General features: G+C 45.4%; 2 protein-coding genes across 3 annotated transcripts in view; one reads left to right on the forward strand and one right to left on the reverse strand.

Annotated features, from left to right (window-relative positions):
* Nucleotides 1–25794, forward strand: part of LOC139281246 (uncharacterized protein C7orf50 homolog) — a 435290-nt gene that overhangs the window by 85200 nt on the left and 324296 nt on the right. The gene's annotated exons all lie outside the window — the stretch shown is intronic.
* The window catches only part of gper1 (G protein-coupled estrogen receptor 1), a 46035-nt gene that overhangs the window by 12401 nt on the left and 7840 nt on the right, over nucleotides 1–25794 (reverse strand). Inside the window, exon 1 of one of the 2 annotated variants that reach the window (XM_070900012.1) lies at nucleotides 13528–13574. The exons of the other annotated variant lie outside the window; for it this stretch is intronic. The gene's annotated coding sequence lies outside the window, so the exon portion shown is untranslated. Of the gene's footprint in view, nucleotides 1–13527; nucleotides 13575–25794 lie in introns of those variants that run through there. 2 annotated transcript variants of the gene reach the window in all.

The following is a 25794-nucleotide window of genomic DNA, read 5'->3' on the forward strand; positions in this document are numbered from 1 at the left end:
TACACTTCAATGTAAACTATCTTTTTTTCCTGTGCAACTTGATACTCCCAGCACAGTTCATGAGTTGAAACAATATGGAGTTATAACATAATAGCATAAGAAATAGGAGCAGGAATAGGCCGTACGGCCCCTCGAGCCCGCTCCGCCATTCAGTAAGATCATGGCTGATCATCAACCACAACTCCACTTTCCTGCCCCATCTCCATATCCCTTGATTCCCCTAGACTCCAAAAATCTATCGATCTCAGCCTTGAATGTACTCAACGATTCAGGATCCACAGCCATTTCGGATAGAGAATTCCAAAGATTCACAACTGTCGGAGTGAAGAAATTCCTCCTCAGCTCAGTCTTAAATGGCTGAACCCTTATCTTGAGACTATGCCCCCTAGTTCTAGACACTTCAGCCAGGGATCTACCCTGTCGATCCCCCTCAGAATCTTGTATTCTTCAATGAGATCACCTTTCATTCTTCTAAACTCCAGAGAATGTAGGCCCATTCTACACAATCTCATCCCAGGGATCAATCTAGTGAACCTTTGTTGCCTCTAAAGCATATATCTCCTTTCTCAGATAAGGAGACCAAAACTGTGCACAGTACTCCAGGTGTGGTCTCACCAAAGCCCTGTACAATTGTAGCAAGACTTCCTTACTCTTATACTCCAACCCCCTTGCAATAAAAGCCAACATTCCATTTGCCCTCCGTATCTGCGTGCTCGCTTTCCGTGTTTCCTGAATAAGGACACCCAAATCTCTCTGAACACCAACATTTATTAGTTTCTCACCATTTAGAAAATATTCTGTTTTACTGTTCTTCCTACCAAAGTGAATAACCTCACATTATAGTCCATCTGCCACCTAATTGCCCACTCACCTAACCTGTCTATAGAAACATAGAAAATAGGTGCAGGAGTAGGCCATTTGGCCCTTCGAGCCTGCACCACCATTCAATAAGATCATGGTTGATCATTCACCTCAGTACCCCTTTCCTGCTTTCTCTCCATACCCCTTGATCCCCTTAGCCATAAGGGCCATATCTAAACTCCCTCTTGAATATATCCAACAAACTGGCATCATCAACTCTCTGCGGTAGAGAATTCCACAGGTTAACAACTCTCTGAGTGAAGACATTTCTCCTCATCTCAGTCCTAAATGGCTTATCCCTTATTCTTAGACTATGTCCCCTGGTTCTGGACTTACCCAACATCGGGAACATTATTCCTGCATCTAACCTGTCCAGTCCTGTCAGAATTTTATATGTTTCTATGCGATCCCCTCTCATCCTTCTAAACTCCAGTGAATACAGGCCCATTCAATCCAGTCTCTCCTCATATATCAGTCCTGCCATCCCGGGAATCAGTCTGGTGAACCTTTGCTGCACTCCCTCAATAGCAAGAACGTCCTTCCTCAGATTAGGAGACTAAAACGGAACACAATATTCCAGGTGAGGCCTCACCAAGGCACTGTACAACTGCAGTAAGACCTCCCTGCTCCTATACTCAAATCCCCTAGCTATGAAGGGCAACATACCATTTGCCGCCTTCACCGCCTGTTGTACTTGCATGCCAACTTTCAATGACTGATGTACCATGACACCCAGGTCTCGTTGCACCTCCCCTTTTCCTAATCTGCTACCATTCAGATAATATTCTGCCTTCATGTTTTTGCCACCAAAGCGGATAACCTCACATTTATCCACATGATACTGCATCTGCCATGCGTTTGCCCACTCGCCTAACCTGTCCAAGTCACCCTGCAGCCTCTTAGCGTCCTCCTGCTCACACCGCCACCCAGCTTAGTGTCGTCTGCAAACTTAATTCCTTCATCCAAATCATTGATGTTTATTCTAAATAGCTGGGGTCCCAGCACTGAGCCCTGCGGCACCCCATTAGTCACTGTCTGCCATTCTGAAAATTACCATGTGCCTTAATTTTGCACACCAATCTCTTGTGTGGGACCTTGTCAAAAGCCTTTTGAAAGTCCAAATACACCACATCCACTGGTTCTCCCTTGTCCACTCTACTAGTTACATCCTCAAAAAATTCCAGAAGATTTGTCAAGCATGATTTCCCTTTCATAAATCCATGCTGACTTGGACCGATCCTGTCACTGCTTTCCAAATGCACTGCTATTTAATCTTTAATAATTGATTCCAACATTTTCCCCACTACTGATGTCAGGCCAACCGGTCTATAATTACCCGTTTTCTCTCTCCCTCCTTTTTTAAAAAGTGGTGTTACATTAGCTACTCTCCAGCCCATAGGAATTGATCCAGAGTCGATAGACTGTTGGAAAATGATAACCAATGCATCCACTATTTCTAGCGCCACTTCCTTAAGTACTCTGGGATGCAGACTATCCGGCCCCGGGGATTTATCGGCCTTCAATCCCATCAATTTCCCTAACACGATTTCCCGCCTAATAAGGATTTCCTTCAGTTCCTCCTTCTCACTGGACCCTCGGTCCCCTAGTATTTCCGGAAGGTTATTTGTGTCTTCCTTCGTGAAGACAGAACCAAAGTATTTGTTCAACTGGTCCGCCATTTCTTTGTTCCCCATTAAAAATTCACCTGAATCTGACAGCAAGGGACCTATGTTTGTCTTCACTAATCTTTTTCTCTTCACATATCTATAGAAGCTTTTGCAGTCAATTTTTATGTTCCCAGCAAGCTTCCTCTCATACTCTATTTTCCCCCTCCTAATTAAACCCTTTGTCCTCCTCTGCTGAATTATAAAATTCTCCCAGTCCTCAGGTTTGCTGCTTTTTCTGGCCAAATTATATGCCCCTTCCTTGGATTTAACACTATCCTTAATTTCCCTTGTTAACCACCTTCCCCATTTTATTTTTATTCCAGACAGAGATGTGCAATTATTGAAGTTCATCCATGTGATCTTTAAATGTTTGCCATTGACTATCCACTGTCAACCCTTTAAGTATCATTTGTCAGTCTATTCTAGCCAATTCACATCTCATACCATCGAAGTTACCTTTCGTTAAGTTCAGGACCCTAGTCTCTGAATTAACTGTGTCACTCTCCATCTTAATAAAGAATTCTACCATATTATGGTCACTCTATCCCAAGGGGCCTTGCAAACAAGATTGCTAATTAGTCCTTTCTCATTACACATCACCCAGTCTAGGATGGCCAGCTCTCGAGTTGGTTCCTCGACATATTGGTCTAGAAAACCATCCCTAATACACTCCAGGAAATCCCCTTCCACCGCATTGCTACCAGTTTGGTTAGCCCAATCAATATGTAGATTAAAGTCACCCATGATACCTTTATTGCACGCATCCCTAATTTCTTGTTTGATGCTGTCCCCAACCTCACTACTACTGTTTGGTGGTCTGTACACAACTCCCACGAGCGTTTTCTGCACTTTGATATTCCATTACTCCGATTCCACATCATCCAAGCTAATGTCCTTCCTTACTACTGCATTAATTTCCTCCTTAACCAGCAATGCCACCGCACCTCCTTTTCCTTTCTATCTATCCTTCCTATATCCCTTTGCAGGCTCTTTGTGTCCTCCTCACGGTTTACTTTCCTACCTAACTTTGTATCGTCAGCAAACTTGGATAAATTGCACTCGGTCCCTTCATCTAAGTCATTTATATAAATTGTAAATAGCTGAGGCCAAGCACTGATCCTTGCAGCACCCCACTAGTCACAGCCTGCCAACCAGAAAATGACCTGCTTATTCTTACTCTCTGTTTTCTGTCCATTAACCAATCCTCTACCCATGCTGATATGTTACCCCCAACCCCATGAGCCCTTATCTTATACAGCAACCTTTTATGTGGCACCTTATCAAATGCCATTTGGAAATCCAAATATATTACATCCACTGGATCCCCTTTATCTACCCTGTTATTTACATCCTCAAAAAACTTGAATAAATTTGTTAAACACGATTTCCCTTACATAAAAGCATATTGACTCTGCCTAATCATATTTTGATTTTCTAAGTGCCCTGTTAACATTTGCTTAATAATGGATTCCAGCATTTTCCCAACGACTGATGTCAGGCTAACCGGTCTGTAGTTCCCTGTTTTCTCTCTCCCTCCTTTCTTGAATATCAGGGTTACATTTGTTACTTTGCAATTGCTGGCACCCTTTTAGAATCTGTGGAATTTTGGAAGATCATAACCAATGCATCCATTATCTCTGCAGCAACCTCTTAGAACCCCAGGATGTAGGCTGTCAGGTCCAGGGGATTTGTCGACTTTTAGTCCCATTAGTTTCTCAAGTACTTTTTCTCTACTAATATTAATTATGTTAAGTTCCTCACTCTTAATAGCCCCTTGGTTCCCCACTATTTTTGTTCTTTTGTGTCTTCTGCTGTGAAGACAGATACAAAATATTTGTTTAAAGTCTCTGCTATTTCCTTATTCATCATTATAATTTCATCTGTCTCGGCCTCAATGGGACCAATGCTTACTTTTGCTACTCTCTAACTTTTTAAATACTTGTAGAAGCTCTTACAATCTGTTTTGATATTTCTTGCAAGTTTACTCTCCTATTCTAATTTTTTGGTTACCCTTTGCTGGTTTCTGAAGCTCTCCCAATCCTCTGGCTTACTACTATTCTTCGCAACGTTATAAGCCTCTTTTAATCTAATACTATCCTTAACTTCTTTAGTTCGCCACGGATGAATCACTTTTCCTGTGGAGTTTTTGTTTCTCAATGGAATGTATTTTCATTGAGAATTTAGGAATATTTCTTTAAATGTTTGCCACTGCTTATCTACCGTAGCTAATGTGCCCCTCATATCGGTTCAAGAAGGTGGCTCACCACCACCTCATCAAGGGCAATTAGGGATGGGGCAATAAATGCTGGTCTTGTCAGCGATGCCCACATCCTGTGAATGAATAAAACAAAACTTGTATAACCTTCCTCCCACCTCCCCCACACCCATACAAGCGAGACCTGAAACTAACATGAAACAATCTCCTTCATTCGAAGATAAAATTGACTTTATCTAAGTTAAAGACTCTCATTTCTGACTGAAGTATTTTACATTCAAACTCAATGTGAAATGTTATCATATTATGATCACTCTTCCCCAGAGGATCCTTTACTATTACTAATGAACCCTGTCTCATTACACAATACAAGATCTAAAATAGCCTGTTCCCCGGCTGGTTTCATGATGTATTGTTCGAGGGAACTGTCTCGAATGCATTCCATGAACTTGTCCTCCAGACTACCTGCGCCAATTTGAGTTGCCCAGTCTATATGAAGGTTAAAGCCCTCCCATGATTATTGTATTACCTTTGTTACAAGCTCCTATTATTTGTTGATTAATACTCTGTCCAACGGTGTAGCTACTGTTTGGGGGGCCTAGAAGCTACTCCCACCAGTGTTTCCTAACCCCTTGTTATTTCTTATCTCAACCCATACTGATTCTACTTCTGGATCTTCTGAGCCAAGATCCTTTCTCACTACTGTCTTTATGTCATCCTTTATTACCAGGGCTACAACCCGCTCCTTTTCCATTCTGACTGTCGTTCGACTCCATTTTGACTTTCTAAATTATGGTGTGTAGTTGTATAATGTTAACTGGATTGTGTAACGCCCTCCTGCAAATAGAAGCAGATTGCTTGCGCAATGAATCATTCATAATTTGAGGCTTCGTGTATTTGTTTTGCTGCGACTGTGGAGCCTTGTCTTGGTAGCTGTAATTAAACCTGTTGCATGTCATAAACATAATTTACCTTGGCTTCAAGAGGTTTCTAATTTCAAATTAAATAGATGGGACCAGCAGCTGCTAAAGAGGAAATAACTTGCATTTAAAGGGTGCCTTTTGCAACCTCGGGATGTCCCAAAGCACTAGGACACCCGTGGAGTATTCCCCTTTTCTTCTTCGAAATAGTGCTGTGGGATCTTTTACATCCACCTGAGAGGGCAGACAGAGCCTTAGTTTAACATCTCATCAGAAAGACAGCACCTCCGACAGAGTAGCACTCCATCAGTACTGCACTGAGGTGTCAGCCTAGAATTTGTGCTCGAGTTGCTGGAGTGGGACTTGAACCCACAATCCGCTGACTCAGAGGTGAGCTTGCTGGCATGAAAGCTTACTTATTGGGTATTTTTTTTTTAGTCGATGTAACGCCTGTCAACTTGCTCACTGTCAACTAGTATAGGAGCAGGGAGGTCTTGCTGCAGTTATACAGGACCTTGGTGAGGCCACACCTTGAATATTGTGTACAGTTTTGGGATCCTAATCTGAGGAAGGACATTCTTGCTATTGAGTTAGTACAGCAAAGGTTCACCAGACAGATTCGCGGGATGGCAGGACTGACATATGAAGAAAGACTGGATCGACTAGGCTTACATTCACTGGAATTTAGAAGAATGAGGGGATCTCATAGAAACATATACAATTCTGACGGGACTGGACAGGTTAGATGCAGGAAGAATGTTCCCGATGTTGGGGAAGTCCAGAACCAGGGGACACAGTCTAAGGATAAGGGGTAAGCCATTTAGGACCGAGATGAGGAGAAACTTCTTCTTCACTCAGAATTGCGAACCTGTGGAATTATCTACCACAGAAAGTTGTTGAGGCCAGTTCGTTAGATATATTCAAAAGGGAGTTAGATGTGGCCCTTACGGCTAAAGGAATCAAGGGGTATGGAGAGAAAGCAGAATGGGGTACTGAAGTTGCATGATCATATTTAAATAGTGGTGCAGGCTCGAAGGGCCGAATGGCCTACTCCACCTATTTTCTATGTTTCTATGTTTAAACTAGTGAATGAATGCAAATTGGTTTGTGTGTGTGATTGGCAGGAGGACAGTGTGCAGATTTTGATTAAAGGGTCAATCAGGGCCTGACTGTAATCTTAACCTGAGGCCTGTGTGGGAAAGCAATTGCTACTTCCTTGCCAGGACAATGTTTCCATTTGTGGCGGAGTCCACAACTAGGGGCCTTAAATATAAGGTAGTCACCAAAGCCCTCATAAAGGATGACATAAGTGGATTGGCAGACCCATCCTCCACCTTAAACATTCACTCCCTTCATCACCAGTGCACTGTGGCTGCAGTGTGTACCATCTACAAGATGCACTTGCAGCAACTCGCCAAGGCTTCTTTGACAGCACCTTCCAAACCCGTGACCTCTACCGCCTAGAAGGACAAGGGCAGCAGGTGCATGGGAACACCACCACCTCCAAGTTCCTCTCCAAGTCACACACCATCCTTCATCGTTGTTGGGTCAAAATCCTGGAGCTCATTCCCTAACAGCACTGTGGGAACACCTTCACCACGCTGTCTGCAGCGGTTCAAGACCACCACCTTTTTGAGGGCAATTAGAGATGGGCAATAAATGCCGGCCTTGCCAGCGACACTCGCATTCCATAAACGAATAAAAATAAATAAATAAATCCAGTAACAAATTCAGGAGAAACGTCTTGACCCAGAGAGTGATTAGAATGTTATTATATATTAATATATAAATGTTTATATTTTCACTGGCAGATGCAGTGGCCAAGTTCTGATCGACGAGGTCAGCATAGGGGCGGAAGTTTAACGTACCGAATAAAAATTTACCTGGTGTGAAAATGTCATGTTCTGCAGTATGATAACTATTGTCGTTTGTGGTTGGGTTTAAAGCTGGCATTGCAATGTTTCTTTCGCCTGCTTATCCATGCTGTAATAATCTCTTTTGTTATGCAAGACTGCTGCCTCGCTGTACTTAATTCAAGTGAAATACACAAAGACTTGCCCTAATATACGTCACAACACAGGAGCTACCCCCGGTGTCCTGGGCCAATATTTATCCCTCAATCAACATAACAAAAACAGATTATCTGGTCATTATCACAGTGCTGTTTGTGGGAGCTTGCTGTATGCAAATTGGCTGCCCCGTTTCCCACATTACAACAGTGACTACAGTTCAAAAAGTACTTCATTGGCTGTAAAGCGCTTTGGGACGTCCTGAGGACGTGAAAGGCGCTATATAAAAGCAAGTCTTTCTTTCAAAGCACTTTACAGTCAATTAAGCACTTTTGAAATGTAGTCTCTGTTGCAGTGTAGGAAATGCGGCAGCTAATTTGCGCCCAGCAAGGTCCCATGGACAGTAATGACCAGATAATTTGTTTTTGTGATGTTGGTTGAGAGATAGATATTGGCCAGGACAATGGGGGTGCTTTTAAAATAGGACTGGGGAGACAATATTGTATCACTATCCACTGTTTTCAAACTTCTTTCTGGCTTGCACATTTACATTGGGATATTCTGATAATTAGAAAATAAATGGTAAGTTTATATGTAGGGTTAAATGTATTTCTAGCTGATGTTTTGGTCTGATATACTTGATAAACTGGGTTAGCAGATCCCAATCACTTTAGATGCACAAAAGACCTTGGTTGCATGGCTTTTAATCCATGTGGATGAGCTATAACAATAACAATGATTTGCATTTAAACAGCACTCTTACGGTAGTAAAATGTCCCACGGTGCTTCATAGGAGTGTTATCAAACAAAATTTGACACCGAGCCACATAAGGAGATATTCGGACCAAAAACCTGGTCAAACAGGTAGATTTTAAGGGGCATCTTAAAGGAGGGGAGAGGAGCGGAGAGGTTTAGGATGGAATTCTCGAGCATAGGGCCCAGGCAGAAAATTGGGGATACACATGAGGCCAGAATTGGAGGAGCGCAGAGATCTCGGAGGGTTGTAGGAGGTTCCAGAGATAGGAAGGGTGCGAGGCAATGGTGGCATTTTTAAACAAAGATGCAAATTTTAAAATCAAAGTGTTGCCGGGCAGCGAGCCAATGTACTGGGGTGACGGATGAACAGGACTTGGTGCGAGTTGCGATACGGGTAGCAGAGTTTTGGATGCGCCCACGTCCATATATTAGTTGACTGTTTGTTTCTTTTCTGTACAGGTGGCCTGCAGTTTCATGATTTGAACCAATAAAGCATCCTGTTTGCAGTGCAGGCTCGGTGCTCAATTATATAGTCGTTAAACAGGGATGGACAGCAACGGCCCATATATCTTCCGCTGCTATAAACATTATGATGAAATACAGCAACCTGGTGGAAAGATATAGCAGCTTGGTTGGTGTTACTCATCTCCATTAGTTCTTTTTCTGGAGTTTGTCGCTACGCAATGTAGAAGAGGGACTGGACCTTGGTAGCTGGAGCATTTCGCTTGGGGATGGAATTTAGCCAACTCTGAAGTTCCCCGTGGGTTTAAAAATGGTGGAGGATTGGGGTCGTAGTTCAAGCAGGTTTATCTGATCAGCTAAGAGTCTGTGGAGCCTTGGAGGATGAAAACTACTGGTGGAGAAATATGATATTTGTAAATACATTGAACTCCATTTAAATGTCATGTGCTGGCTCGAATTCCAGTCCGACTGTGCAGGTTATTTATTTGTTGGCCCTTCATGGCCTCACCCCTCCCTATCTCTGTAACCTCCCCAGGCCCTACAACCTTTCGAGGTTCCTGGGCTGCTCCAATTCTGGCCCCTTGTGCATCCCTGATTTTCTTGACTCGCCCATTGCCGGCCGTGCTTTCTGGAATTCCCTCCCTAAACCTCTCTGCCTTTGTTCCTCTTTTTCCTCCTTTTTAAGACACTCCTTGGGGTAAGGTAGCATAGCGGTTATATCACTGGACTAGTAATCCAGAGGCCTGATGATCCAGTGACGTGAGTTCAAATCCCACCACGGCAGCTGGGGGTATTTAAATTCAGTTAATTAAATAAATCTGGAATAAAAAGCTAGTGTCAGTAATGGTGACCATGAAACCACCAGATTGTTGTAAAAACCCATCTGGTTCACTAATGTCCTTTAGGGAAGGGAATCTGCCGTCCTTATCCGGTCTGGGCCTATATGTGACTCCAGACCCACAGCAATGTGGCTGACTCTTAACCCTCTGAAAAGGTCAAACAAGTCACAATGTTGTATAAAGCGGCTCACCACCACCTTCTCAAGGACAATTGGGGATGGGCAATAATCGCTGGTCTTACCAGCGACACCCACATCCCATGAATGAATTTTTAAAAACTTGCCTCTTTAACCAAGCTTTTGATCAAATGTCCGAATAGCTCCTTATCTGGTCAAATCTTGACTTATAACGTCTTGTGAAGCGCCTTGGGCCGTTTTACTGTATTACAGGCACTATATAAATGCAAGTCATTGTTGCGTAACTTGTTTTTGTATGATTTGGCTCGGGGTTATCCATCTGCCTGCGTGTTTACATTGGGATTGGACCTCTTCGCTCTGTGTGTTTTTAATTATTTTTATCCCATCCTCACCCCACTCCTCTCCTTTTATTGGGGTACAGTTCCACACGTGGCAGCCGGGGTCCCTCCTAATTGGCCATTGTAATGTATTTGCTTCGCGGGTTCTTTGCTTAAGAATTCATAAGTGCCTCTCTTCCGCGGTTACATTCAAGCCAGGGTGTCCCTGGAGATGGAGCACGCGGTGTCCACCGGTACGCTCGCGGCCTTCCGCGAGAGATGGGCGCCGGAGGGACTGGAGTGTTTCATCACCCCCGTCAACCAAATTTTAATTTGATTTTATTTGTTTTAAAGTTTAATTTGTTTTTATTGTCGGGTTTTAGTGTCCCCCTCCCCTTTTATAGGGAGCACTTGTATAATTTGTGGTTTTAGTGCCAAAAAAAAACACAAAAAAAACCCACAAAAAAAAATGGGCACTTGTAAACTGTTTGGAGTGTCCCCCACTTTAATAAGGGGGCACTTGATTTAATATTTATTGTTCTCTCTCAAAAGAGTTGTGGAGCTCTGGTTGCAAATTCTGGTTGCACTTCAGTCCCACGCTCCTGACCTTTGGGCACCCTGTGCGGAGGGCAGGTCGGAAGGCTTCCTCGTAGGACTGCTGCTGGGCCTGGCCAAGGGGGCCATCAGCCGGTCCAGGCAGCGGGCGGTCGAGGGAGTCGTTCAACCCGACTGCCTGCCTCTCTTCCGCGGTTACATCCGAGCCAGGGTGTCCCTGGAGATGGAGCACGCGGTGTCCACTGGTACGCTCGTGGCCTTCCGCGAGAGATGGGCGCCGGTGGGACTGGAGTGCATCATTTCAACAGGGAACAGAATTTTGATTTGATTTGTAAAAGGTTCCCTTTAATTTTCACTTGTTAATTTGTGGTTTTTGGTCCCCCCCAAAAAAAGGGGGCACTTGATTGAAAGTTACTTTAAAATAGTTGTAGAGCTGTTGAATTGTGAGTGGCTTAGCCAGTCACAAGACTCAATAAAACCCCGGCCAGTTGGGTCTAGGGCAACCACGATGAGGTATGCAGTTGTGAGCCTAGTGGATGAACTGGTAATGTGTAGTGTCATTGTTAAATCTTTTGTTAATAAACCAACTAGTTCTTAATAGCAATGTGTTGGGCTGAACGACCCCCTCGACCGCCCGCTGCCTGGACCGGCTGATGGCCACCTTGGCCAGGCCCAGGAGCAGTCCTACGAAGAGTCCTTCCAACCTGCCCTCCGCACAGGGTGCCCAAAGGTCATGAGTGTGGGACTGAAGTGCAACCAGAATTTGCAACCAGAGCTCTACAACTCTTTTGGAGAAAAAATAAACATTAAATCAAGTGCCCCCCGGTCTGGGGGACACGCCAGACACTTTTCAACTGCCCTTTTTAAAAAAAAATAAAAATAAAAAAAATTTTTTTTTGTGTTTTTTTTTGGGCTTTAAAAGCATACATTATTACAAGTGCCCCCTATAAAAGGGGAGGGGGACACTAAAAACCCGGCAATAAAAACAAATTAAACTTTAAATCATATAAAATCTGATTGCCGGGGGTGATGATGCACTCCAGTCCCTCCGGCGCCCACCTCTCGCGGAAGGCCGCGAGCGTACCGGTGGACACCGCGTGCTCCATCTCTAAGGACATCCTGGCTCGGATGTACGCACGGAAGAGAGGCAGGCAGTCAGGCTGAAAGACCCCCTCGACTGCCTGGGCCGGCTGATGGCACCCTTGGCCGTGCCCAGGAGCAGTCCTACGAGGAGGCCTTCGGACCTGCCCGCTCCCCTCTGCACAGGCTGCCCAAAGATCAGGAGTGTGGGACTGAAGTGCAACCAGAGCTCTACAAACCTGTGAGCATCCTCCCAGGCGCATACATTACAGCCATCATTCCCGTGTGTGCATTGACGGTGATCGTCACCGAGCTGGGCAATTGCGCAGAACATTGCAGCTTAGCTGCAGCCTATCCTCGCCCTGCCTCCACACGTAAGCCCCCAGCTTTCAATCGGGAGCAGGAACCGTGGCCATTTCCTCCTAGTCCCCTCTCCCCCTGCACCCCCCCCCACCTTCCCGCAACCATAGGTGTCAGCCGTGGCTCGGTCGGTAACACCCTTGCCGGTTGCAGGTTGAAGTCGTGGTCAAGCTGCTGACACTCCAGTGCAGTGCTGAGGGTGCATTGCACTGTCTGAGGTGCCGTTTTTCAGATGAGATGTTAAACCGAGGCCCCGTCTGCTCTCTCAGTAGGATGTAAAAGATCCCATGGCACTATTGGAAGAAGAGCAGGGGAGTTATCCCCGGTGTCCTGGCCAATATTTCATCATCGGCGGTCCCTCGAAGTGAGGATGACTTGCTTCCACACCGAAAAGGGATGAGTTCACAGGTGTTTCAATAAAGGACCTAATATTCCAGGTCCCGAACTGCATATTGAAGGGTGGAAGATGCCTGTGCGTGGATTTTTTTAACGTGGTGGCCGTTGAACACCTGCCACCACACGGGCTTGACAGAGCTAGGTCTTGGTCCAGTGGCAAGGATTACCCAAGACGACCAGAGACTTGCTCTGCTGCATGGACCGAGTGCGCACACGTATCGCAGTGTGGGCTGGCCCGTGCTGCCCCTGGGCCCTCGGCTCAAATGGGCCCCAAACTCTCGCCTCTCCTGGGCCCCGATCACATCCCTCAATCCCAGTATTTATCCCTCAATCAACATCACTAAAAACAGATTATTTGGTCATTAACACGCTGTCTGTGGGAGCTTGCTGTGCACAAGTTGGCTGGCGCCATTCCTGCATTACAACACTTCAGAAGTACTTCATTGGCCGTGAATCGCTTTGGGATGTCCTGAGGTGCTGAAAGTCGCTATATAAATCCAAGTCTTTCTTTCTGGAGCACTCTGACCTATTGCAGCATCGCTGTCCTGGCTGGGATCAGGATCAGGGATCAGACCTGGAATCTTCCCAGTGTGCATAGCTCAGACAGGAAGCTAATCCGGGTCCGTGTAAACCTGATTGCCATCAAATTGCTCACTGTTGTGTGAACGGTCGTACAGTACATCAAGTCAATATGTACTTGCTCTGAAAAATAGCAAATTGCTATTTTTAACATATTGTTATGCTCCCTTTCTCTTCTGTTTATAATCTAGATCCAACACAAATTATAATTTTTTTTTTAAACATTTATATTCTCTGGTGAATTATAATGCTTATACCTGTATCAGGCATGTCAGAGCTAGAGAATTGAAACACTTTTTTGATTACACTTTGGGTATCCAATCAGCATGGAGTACTCATAGGACCAGATCTAATTAAATGATTATAAATCTTACTTGATTCTGCACCAAAACTTGTATCTCAGCCGAACTGTCTGAGAGCATCCACTTGCTGTCAAAGGACTGTTGTACCGCAGGCTCATGTCCGCTAGAGACTAGTTTGAGTCATCCGCGTCTGAGCCATTCCTCAACTCACATCATTGCGTGGGAAATAGCTGAGCGACATGTGTATTCTGTCAATTTAAGTCCAATTTGAACCTTGGCCACAAGAAAGAATGATTTGCATTCATACAGCGTCTTTCACGATCTCCAGATGTCCCAAAGCACTTTACAGCCATTTTTTGAAGTGTCATCGCTGTTGTAATTTAGGAAACACGGCAGCCAATTTTCACAGGCAAGCTTCCAAAAAAAGCAATGAGATAGTGACATGATAATCTGTTTTTAGTGATGTTGATTGAGGGATAAATATCAGCCCGGACACTAGGCCCTAAGCTCTGCCTCTCTCCTCCTTTAAGACGTTCTTTAAAACCTACCTCTTTGACCAAGCATCTGCTGTAATTTCTTCTTCTGTGGCTCGGTGTCATATTTATTTGTTTGGTCTTATGACACTCCTGTGAAACGCCTTGGGACGTTTTACTACGTTAAAGGCGCTATATAAATAAAAGTTGTTGCTGTTGAGAACTCCCCTGCTCCTCTTCAAAATAGCGGACATCTCTTACGTCCACTTGAGAGGGCAGACGGGGTCTCGGTTTAATGTCCCATCCGAAACATGGCACCTCCGACAGTGCAGCACTCCCTCAGCACTGCACTGGAATGTCAACGCAGATTTTTGTGCTCTCGAGTGAGACTTGAACCCACAACCTTCTGACTCAGAGCCGAGCCACATTGACATGAGAGATGAAAGGACAGGACAGTGCTTTACTCTCTTGTGCCATCCATTTCCCAAATCTGATTCTGCAAAGCGACAGCAATTTCAGGAAGAGACTCTGTCATGTATGCAACCTTCATACAGCTGCAACCTCCATGTAACTGTAACCTCCATGTAACTAACCTTCATGCAACCACACTGTACATTGTATTTATGTCCTGGAAATGCACACCTTGACCACAGGGGGTGAACTTGTGGGAGACACTCCTCACCTGGGCACTCAGATAGTTAAAGGGAGGTCCCACGCAGGGTCACCACTTCTTGGTCCTGGAAATAAAGCAAGGTCACGCAGTGACCGTGTCTGCAGTACATGCCTCGTGTGATTAAGTAGCAGGGTGCAGGGACACCACAGACTCATTGTTTATTTCAACGGGGGACAATTATGCCTCTCATTGGCTGACCCCCCCCCACACACCCCATCCCAATCTGCTCTAGAGCCCAGGGCCACTGAAGCCAGTTGAAGCAGCCCTACTCTGACTCTGGCTGAGATTTGCTGTCGCAACACATACCAAGAGTGGTGCCACACCTGTCTACTCAACACCTAAAGAACACTCGCACTTGTACACTCGCACACTTGTATGTTTGCGCACTCGCACGGACACTCACACTTAGTGCTGGAAGTTGGAATGGAAACATATTTCACTCAAGATAATAGGTAAAATAGTCCGCTGTGCGATAGTTTTTTTCCCAATTTCTATTGCTGTGTAATAGAGGAAGTCTTTCTAAAATTGTAAATATTTAACAAAAGAAAAAACCTTGTTTATTTGGCAAGACTAGACAATTGTTAATCTTGTTAAGTGCACCTGAGCAGCAAACTGGAATTAATGGTGGGGTTGAAAGGTTTTTGTATTCTTTCAGATTGCCGCCCCCCCCTCCCCCCCCCCCCCCCCTGTCCCCCGCTCTATCCACCAATCCAATGCAAAGGCAGGCGTGCTTCTATGCATTGGTGTTTATCACAGCAGGGCACAAACGGCAAATACGTTAGGACAATCGTTTAATGGAACCTTTTCCCTGACACGTGCTATTTATCTTTCTAGCAATTAGCACGGATACTTCCCAATCTCGGAAATAATTGTAGGGTTTGTGGGTGCTGTATTTACATAACAACAGTGACTGCGCCTCAAAAGTAATTCATTTGGCTGTGAAAGGTGCCTTTTAAAAATACAACTTTGTTCATTCTTTTATTATTTCTTTCTTTCTCCTGAGTGAATGTGACCACTAGTGGTCTCAGCTCAGCTGCTCCCAAAGAATGAATCTAAGTTTGGAAATTAGCAGCAGATTGTACCTGAGATGTTTCAATATCAACATACGTTGTTAACGGGTTCACTAATACTAATGTCTGAGTACCTAAGCAATGCATCGTGTCATCTACCCGTTTCAGAACCCAATAATGTGTCTGTTTAAAGACGAACGAAAGTTTGAGAGAGGCTACGTTTTTGTTGGCAGTACTAGTCTAAGGGAGGGGCTCATCTGTGGCTCAGTGGACAGCACTCTTGTAACTGAGTCAGAAAGGTCGTAGGTTCAAGTCCCACTCCAGAGACTTGAACACAAACTCTAGGCTGACACTCCCACAAGCAGGACTGAGGGAATGCTGCACTGTTGGAGGTGCCGTCTTTTGGATGAGACGTGAAACCCCATCTATCCTCTCGGGTGAAAGATCCGATGGCACTCTTTCGATGAAGAGCAGGGGAGTTCAACCAACGTCACTCAAACAGATTATCCAGTCATGATCACGTTGCTGTTTGTGGGAGCTTGCTGTGCGCAAGTTGGCTGCCGCGTTTCCCACATTACAACAATGACTACACTCCAAAGTACTTCAATGACTGTAAAACACTTTGAGACGTCTGGTGGTCGTGAAAGGCGCTATATAAATGCAAGTCTTTAAATAAATCAGGACTTAAAAAAAAATGCATTCTGTCGGAGTGTGACCTGATGCATTCTACTTCATTGTGTGTGTTAACGAAAATGGTCTGCTTCAGTGGGAAACAAGCCAGTCTCCAAAAGACAATTCTGCACCTCCTCCCATCCCACATGTCCCTGCCCTGGGGTAGTGCTAATATTAGTGTTAACAGTAAATCCTTCAGGAGGCTTTTTGACAAAGCTGCTGAGAGATGGTGGGGCGATGTGGGCATTGAAAGGGCAGCTTATTATCTTGTTATCTCAACAGTTTATTGGATTTATCCCAATGACAAAATGGTTCAGGTAGCATCAGATGCTGACTCAAATCCTATGACGTGCATCGTGCACATTTCCACAATTAGTGAGCATCAAAGTGCTGTAAGTTCCAGTATATTGGCCACACAAAGCACATGTTGCACCCAAGAGTAAACGTGTTCATATTTCAGGGTTCCCATTTACAAATCATTAAAAGTAGCAACCCAGGATCTATTTTAAAAATGCCACATAATCACGGGTTCATTTCTGGAGGAGTAGAATTGAAAAGCAGAGAAGTTACGCTAAACTTGTGTCGTCAGCCGTAGCTCAGTGATTCGCTCTCTTGCCTCTGAGTCAGAAGGTTGTGGGTTCAAGTCTCACTCCAGGGACTTGAGTGCATAAACCTAGGCTTGACACTCCCAGTGCAGTGCTGAGGGAGCGCTGCACTGTTGGAGGTTCTGTCTTTCGGATGGGACGTTAAACCGAGGCCCCATCTGCTCTTCCAGGTGGATGTAAAAGATCCCATGGCACTATTTCGAAGAAGAGCAGGGGAGTTATCCCCAGTGTCCTGGCCAATATTTATCCCTCAATCAACATAACAAAAACAGATTACCTGGTCATTATCACATTGCTGTTTGTGGGAGCTTGCTGAGCCCAAATTGGCTGCCGCATTTGCCACATTACAACAGTGACTACACTTCAAAAGTACTTCATTGGCTGTGAAGCGCTTTGAGACGTCCGGTGGTCGTGAAAGGTGCTATATTAATGCAAGTCTGCCTTTCTTTCTATCGAAAGTTGGTTAGACCACACTTGGAGTAGTGTGCACAGTTCTGGTCTCCATATGGCAAAAAGGATTGGTGAAGGTGCCAAATAGATTTACAAGGATGATACCGGAACTGAGAGGTTAGAACTATCAGGAAAGAACAAACAGACTGGGATTTTTTTTTCTAGAAAAGAGAAAGTTGAAGGATGACCTAATAGAGATCTTTAAGATTATGAAGTATTTTATAAGAACATAAGAAATAGGAGCAGGAGTAGGCCATCAGGCCCCTCGAGCCTGCTCCGCCATTCAATGAGATCATGGCTAATCTGATCTTGGACTCAGCTCCACTTCCCTGCCCGCTCCCCATAACCCTTTATTCCCTTACTCGCTCAAAATTCTGTCTATCTCCGCCTTAAATATATTCAACGACCCAACCTCCACAGCTCTCTGGGGCAGAGAATTCCACAGATGTACAAACCTCAGAAGAAATTTCTCCTCATCTCAGTTTTAAATGGGCGGCCTCTTATTCTGAGACTATGCCCCCTAGTTTTAGTTTCCCCTATGAGTGGAAATATCCTCTCTGCATCCACCTTGTCGAGCCCCTTCATTATCTTATATGTTTCGATAAGATCACCTCTCATTCTTCTGAACTCCAATGAGTATAGACCCAACCTATTCAATCTATCCTCATAAGTCAATCCCCTCATCTGCGGAATCAACTTAGTGAACCTTCTCTGAACAGCCTCCAATGCTGATTTAATACTCTATCCCCCTTGCAATAAAGGCCAACATTCCATTTGCCTTCCTGATTACTTGCTGTACCTGCATACTCACTTTTTGAGTTTTATGCACAAGGACCCCCAGGTTCCTCTGTACTGCAGCACTTTGCAATTTTTCTCCATTTAAATTATAATTTGCTTTCCTATTTTTTTCTGCCAAAGTGGATAACCTCACATTTTCCCACATTATACTCCATCTACCAAATTTTTGCCCACTTACTTAGCCTGTCTATGTCCCTTTGCAGATTTTTTGTGTCCTCCCAATTTGCTTTCCCACCCATCTTTGTATCATCAGCGAACTTGGCTACATTACACTCGGTCCCTTCATCTAAGTCATTAATACAGTTTGTAAATAGTTGAGGACCCAGCACCGATCCCTGCGGCACCATACTAGTTACGGTTTGCCAACTGGAAAATAATCCATTTATCCCAACTCTCTGTTTTCTGTTAGTTCGCCAATCCTCCATCCATGCTAATATATTACCCCCAGCCCCGTGAACTTTTATCTTTATGTGGCATCTTATCGAATGCCTGCTGGAAATCCAAATACACATCTACTGGTTCCCCCTTATCCACCCTGTTCGTTACATCGTCTCAAAGAACTCCAGAAAATTTGTCAAACATGATTTCCCTTTCATAAAACCATGCTGACTCTGCTTGATTGAATTATGCTTTTCCAAATGTCCCGCTACTACTTCCTTAATAATGGACTCCAGCATTTTCCCAATGCCAGATGTTAGGCTAACTGGTCTATAGTTTCCTGCTTTTTGTCTGCTTCCTTTTTTAAATAGGGTCGTTACATTTGGGGTTTTCCAATCCACTGGGACTGCCCCAGAATCCAAGGAATTTTGGTAGATTACAATCAATACATCCACTATCTCTGCAGCCACTTCTTTTAAGCTACCTGGTCAGTGGACAGCCCGAGTGATGCATGGCTGCGTGGCTAGAGGGACACATTGCCTTGCAACCCTCCGAAATCTCTGTGCTCCTCCAATTCTGGCCTCCTGCGTGTCCCAGATTTTTAGCGCCCCATGGCGACAGTGCCTTCAGCCACCAAGGCCCTAAACTCTGTCATTCCCTCCCTAATCCTCTCGACTTCTCTCTCTCTCTCCTCCTTTCAAGACACTTATTAAATCTTGCCTAGAAAAAAATAGTTGGTGTTCGTGGACACAGCTCAAGGTCCAGTTTGCGGAAGGGAGTATGGAACTTGTACCAAGTCCCTCTTTGACCAAGCTTTTGGTCACCTGCCCTAATATCTCCTTGTGTGGCTCGGTGTCAAATTTTATTTGATAACACTCCTGTGAAGCGCTTTGGGTCGTTTTACTTTGTTAAAAGCGCTATACGGATAAATGTTGAGACGTGAGTTCAAATCCCACCACGGCAACTGGGGTATTTGAATTCAGGTAATTAAATAAATCGAATAAAAAGCTAGTCTCAATAACGGTGACCATGAAACTGCCGGATTGTCGTAAAAACCCATCCGACTCACTGCTGCCCTTTAGGGAAGGAAATCTGCCGTCCTTACCCGGTCTGGCCTATATGTGACTCCAGACCCACAGCAATGTGGTTGACTCTTAACTGCCCTTTACGGTTCAAGAAGGCGGCTCACCACCACCTTCTCAAGGGCAAGTAGGGATGGGCAATCAATGCCGGCCTTGCCAGCGACGCACACATCCCATGAATGAATAATTTTTAAAAAATCTGCAAGGACAGCAAACCAGCAGGAATATCTCCCCTTGATCAGCACCGCTTTAAGAAATGAATGGCCGCCACCGATGTAGCATTTAGGAATTTTAAAACAACGGGCGTTTGTTTCCAATCGGATACTTGGCGAGGAACCTCATTGGCTGAATACGCGCCCAAGCGCCGAGACAAAATCAGGAATAGAAAGCGTGAAGATGTACAGTACAAGCTGTATTCTGTTTGTGTGAAAAAAGAACGTAAGAACATGAGAAATAGGAGCAGGAGTAGGCCATACGGCCCCTCGAGCCTGCTCCGCCATTTAATACGATCATGGCTGATCCGATCATGAACTGAGTTCCACTTCCCTACCCGCTCCCCATAACCCCTTAATCCCTTATCGGTTAACAAACTGTCTATCTCTGTCTTAAATTTATTCAATGTCCCAGCTTCCACAGCTCTCTGAGGCAGCGAATTCCACAGATTTACAACCCTCTGGGAGAAGAAATTCCTCCTCATCTCAGTTTTAAATGGGCGGCCCCTTATTCTAAGATTAAATGGTGGATTTAAAATAAAAATATTTTGTTCTGGTTTCTTGTTAATGATGTCAAGGTTCCCGCAGAGTTGCAGATGGATGTTTATACCATTTATGAAGGATTCCAATTTTGTAAATGTGTTAGATTCCAGTCTCATAGTGTCATTTGGCTGGCCTCACCTAAACAGATTATTGCAATTTTTCACGTAGACCAAACCGATTACAAAGTACAAGTGTACCAGCACTGATCGCTAGGACATATTGCCGAGCAACAGTAAATGGGAATCCTTTGCCTGGTTTCCCTTTGTGCAGGTTTAACAATTATGCTATATCTAGCATCTCTCTCATGCTCGGTAATAATCAGATTCTACTGCAACTCTTCAGTCACGCTCACCTTTCTCTACATTCTTGCTAAATCTCAAGGAGTCTCCAAACCTCAGCTGCCTGTGTCCTAACCTGCACCGAGTCCTGCTCGCCCATCGCCCCTGTGCTCACGGACCTACATTGGCTCCCGGTCCGGCAACACCTCGATTTAAAAAAATTCTCACCCTTGCTTTCCAATCCCTCGCCCTTCCTTCCAGCCCTACAACCCTCCGAGATCTCTGCACTCCTCCAATTATGGCCTCTTGCGCATCCCCAATTTACATTGGCGTCCGTGCCTTCAGCTGCCTGGACCCTAAGCTCGGGAATTCCCTCCCTAAACCTCTCCGCCTCTCTACCTCTCTCTTCTCCTTGAAGACGCTGCTTAAAACCGACCTCTTTGACCAAATTTTTGGTCACTTGTCCTACTATCTCCTTATGTGTTCTGCTGTCAAATTTTGCTTGATAACGTTCCTTGGGACGCCTTATTACGTTCAAGGCACTTATATAAATAAATGTAAGTCGTTGTTATCTCCTGATCATTTAACTGGAACTGTGTCGCCCAGTGTGGAACTGAGCCATATCAATTCATTCCTCCATTCATACTTAGCAGGATTATCTTTTTTCTCTCCTCCTCCTGTATTCTCGAGCTGCTAAATTGTACCGGGAAACAGTCGTGCAGAAACCCGTCCAACTCTGGGACCCCACCCAAGTGGGTCATTGTTCAAAGTGTAAACCTAAATCGTGAGCTCCACCAGTCCCCGCGCCCACCACCCACAATAGCCCAGGGGTTCTGAAGTGAATCGTGCCCACCCTCCTGCCACCAAGGACGAGATTAGATAATTTATCAGGAATTGCACTGGGGACCTTACTTGGAACATAGGAACAGGAGGCCATTCAGCCTCTCGAGCCTGTTCTGCCATTCCAAATAGGTCATGGCCAACATTCCTGCTAATTTTTTTTGAACGGGCTGCGCTGCCCATTCAAGTTACTGCGCATGCGCGGTTACTGCCGTTAGAACGCTGGTGAGTGGCCTGCGCGGGAGCTGCAGATTGTTGCACGCCGCACCGATAAATGGGAATATCGGTCAAGGCTTTACTCCATTTACCCGCTTTGGTTCTATATTACCCTGGCCTAACAAAAGTCTTATCGATCTCAGTTTTTTGAAATTTTCAATTGACCTCCTCGGCCTCAACAGTTCCAAATTTCCACTATGCTTTTGTAATGTTTGCACCTGTGAGCATGCTCACAGGTTTGTGGAGCTGTTGTGGGGGCACTTGATTTAATTTATTATGTTTTCCCCAAAAGCGTTGTGGAGCTGTTGAGTTGTGAGTGGCTTAGCCAGTAATGTAATGTTCACAAGACTCAATAAAACCGCAGCCAGTTTGGTTCAGGGGATCCACGATGAGGCAGGTGGTTGTGAGCCTGGTGGATGAACTGGTGGTGTGTAGTGTGATTGTTAAACCTTTGCCAATAATCCAACAAGTTCTTAATAGCAATGTGTTGCTATGAATTCTTAAGCAAAGAACCCATGAAGCAAATACATGACACCTTTGTGTGAAGAAGTGCTTCCTGACTTCACTCCTGTGCAGCCGAGCTCCAGTTTGTTCTAGACTCCCCTACCGGCAGAAATAGTTTCTCTCTATCTACCCGATCAACTTTAATCTTCTGAAACACCTCAATTAAATCGCCCCTTAATCTTTTCCATTCCAGAGAATACAAGCCTAGTCTATGCAATCTGTCCTCATAGTTTAACTCTTATAACCCTGGTATCATTCTGGTGAATCAGCACTGCAGTCTTATCCAAGGTCAAAACATCCATTCTGAGGTGTGATGCCCATTCATATGGGTCAGCACCATCATACCCCCTCAGAACCGGTCCTGGTTGGTGCTGCCACCTTCTCCATAGATGAAAGAATAAAGCATCATCATCATGCGACTGCGGAGCTCCTAATCAGACCCTGGAGCACATCATCAACCTTTGTCCTCAGGGAAAATTTGCAGGCAGCTTATAACATAGCCACGCTGTTACTGGATACTGAAAGCTTTGGCCTGGATATCTGACTTGGATATTGATATTTGATTTTGTAGAATCATAGAAATTTACAGCACAGAAGGAGGCCATTCGGCCCATCGTGACCGTGCAGGCTGACCAAGAGCTATCCAGCCTAATCCCACTTTCCAGCTCTTGGTCCGTAGCCCTGAAGGTTACGGCACTTTGGGCCCAAGTTTCCACATGATTTGCGCCTGATTTTTAGGAGCAACTGGTGGAGAACGAACTATCTTAGAAATCGCAATTCTCCACATTTTTTTTTCTGCAGTTCTAGTCAGGTAGAACAGTTTTACTTTGGAACAGAATTTTTTCTTCAAAAGGGGGCGTGTCCGGCCACTGACGCCTGATTTCAAAGTTTCCACAGTGAAAACGTACTCCAAACTAAAGTATAATGGAGCAAGTGAAGATTTTTGTAGAACTGAAAAAACCTGTTCTACACATTAAAAAATCAGGCGCAGGTTACAAATTAGGCGTCCAGAACGAGGTGGGGGAAGGGAAGTCATTAAATTCGATAATAAATCCTTATTTATACTTATACAAATATTATACAAATAAATCCAACCTGAATAAACATTTATAAGCAAAGAAAAGATTAAATAAACCATGTTCCTACCTGTGTGAAAGTGCTTCAGGCAGGCCTTTCGGGACCGAAGGCTAGGTGGCTTTGGGTTGGGTCGGGTCGGAGGGGTGGGGGAGGGGGGGAGAGGGAGGGAGGGGGTGGGGGGGGGGAAGCAGGAGCTGGGCGTGGGAGGAGCCTTATTCACGCAGCCCCAGTGAGGCCATTCAGCCAGGGCTAGGGGCTGCGTGCTTCGGGCCCCTCCCACACAGTTCGGCGCCTGGAGCTACTGCACTTGCGTGCCCACTGTAGCGCGCATGTGCAGAGGTCCCGGCACTGTTTTCAGCGCAGGGACCTGGCTCCACCCCCCCCACAGCTCGTGCTGCGCCGCGCCGAGGGCCAGAGGACCTGCAGGTAGGTGGAGAATACAGAGGATTTTTTTAGGCGCACTTTGTGGCGCGAAAAACGGGCGTCCAGGTCGGGACTGCGCCGTTCTAGGCGCGTGTGGAAACTTGGGGCCCTTTATGTGCACATCCAAGTACTTTTTAAATGTAATGAGGGTTTCTGCCTCTACCACCCTTTCAGGCAGTGAGTTCCAGACCCCCACTGCTCTCTGGGTGGAGACATTTCGCCTTAAGTCCCTCTAAACCTCCTACCAATTACATTAAATCTATGCCCCCTGGTTATTGAAATAAGTCCTTCCTATCCACTCTTTCTAGGCCCTTCACCATTTTATACACCTCAAGCAAAATTTGCTTTTTGCTATTGCCATACAAAAGAAGTACCACCTGCTGGGTGTTGCTGACTGATCAGACCACCCCTCCTCCTGCCCCCCCCCCCCCCCCCCGACTATGCTTCAGCAACAATTTAGAAGTACGTGAGCATGACTGAAGATGCAGCGGAAGCTGATTATTACTGAGCATTACAGCGATTCTAGATACAGCGTCATTGGTAAACCCTTACAAAGAGAAACCAGGCAAACGGGTTCCCATTTACTCAGCAGGTCAGGCGGTATCTGTGGAGAGAGAAACAGAGTTAACGTCTCAGGTCGGTGACCTTGAAGTTCAGACGAAGGGTCATCGACCTGAAACGTTAACTCTATTTCTCTCTCCACAGATGCTGCCTGAGGTGCTGAGAATCTCCAGCATTTTCTGCTTTTATTTCAGATTTCCAGCATCCGCGCTATTTCGCTTTTGTTCAGGTTGCTGGGTTATTTTTACAGATAACGTTTGGTCCGTGTGATTTCCTTGTACTAGTTTCGATCACCTGAGGGGGTCGGGGAGGTATTTTCCAGAGTAATTTTCCCCTTATTAGCCCCTGGGTTTTTTCTCTTTTTGTTGCCTGTACCAGAAGGTAACGCGGATGTGGGGCAACATTCCCGCGGAGCCGCGCAGTCATCTGCAAGGTCCCGAGCAGGCCGTTCACTGGCCTTTACGGTGTAGATGCCGCGCATACGCAGAGACCCGAACGGTCCACACAGTGTGATAGGCGGGCCGCGCAGGAGGAAGAGCAGCTTATGGGGGGAAGCATAGACCTGTTCAGTCACGATGTTCCGGCCACCGTGGCTCAGTGGGTAACACTCTCGCCTCTGAATCAGAAGGTTGTGGGTTCAAGTCCCACTCCCAGGGACTTGAGCACATAAATCTAGGCTGACACTCCAGTGCAGTGTTGAGGGAGTGCTGCACTGTCGGAGGTGCTGTCTTTCGCATGAGATGTCTGCCCCCCCCCCCCATAGGTTGCACTATTTTGAAGAAGAGCAGGGGGAGTTATGCCCGATGTCCTGGGCCAATATTTATCCCTCAATCAACATAACAAAAACAGATTATCTGGTCATTATCACATTACTGTTTGTGGGAGCTTGCTGCGCGCAAATTATCTGCCGCGTTTCCCACATTACAACAGTGACTGCATTCCAAAAGTACTTAATTGGCTGTACAGCTTATGAGATGTCCGGTGGTTGTGAAAGGCGCTATATAAATGCAAGTCTTTCTTTCTATCTATCGTGGTGTGTGGGGCAGGCTTGATGGAGCAGTTACTCTTTTTCTGCCCGGTCAATTTTGTATGTTTCACTGTTCTAGAATTTCCTGGCTATCGGCTGCAGCGTACATTTCTCAATAACCGCGAACTCGATGGCGCCCCGAGTATTCGTGTTCTTGTTTTTTGGGGTGTGAATGGCCCTCCCGTTGCCGGGGCAAGGGGGCTTCAGGTAGAAACCGAACCATTGCAGCTTTTATCTCTCCGTTTGTGAAGTCATCAAAATACTCCCCCGCCCCCCCCCTCACACCTTTTTTGTTTTCAACACTGCCACACAAGCAGGGATCCGTTCATTGTTTGCTAAACCTCCGCGCTGATTCATCACAATTTTACCCGAGAAATCTGGAAGCAAATTAGATTGAATTGAAGTAAATTGCCTGCTGTGATGCAGTCTCGTCCCCCGCCCCCGCCAATTTGTTTGTGCATAAGTAGAAAGACTTGTTATCTTTTGCGATTTAATAAATCCTCCGATTTATTGAGCG

The sequence above is a fragment of the Pristiophorus japonicus genome, chromosome 15 (genome assembly GCF_044704955.1).
Source record: "Pristiophorus japonicus isolate sPriJap1 chromosome 15, sPriJap1.hap1, whole genome shotgun sequence".
NCBI lineage: Eukaryota > Metazoa > Chordata > Chondrichthyes > Pristiophoridae > Pristiophorus > Pristiophorus japonicus.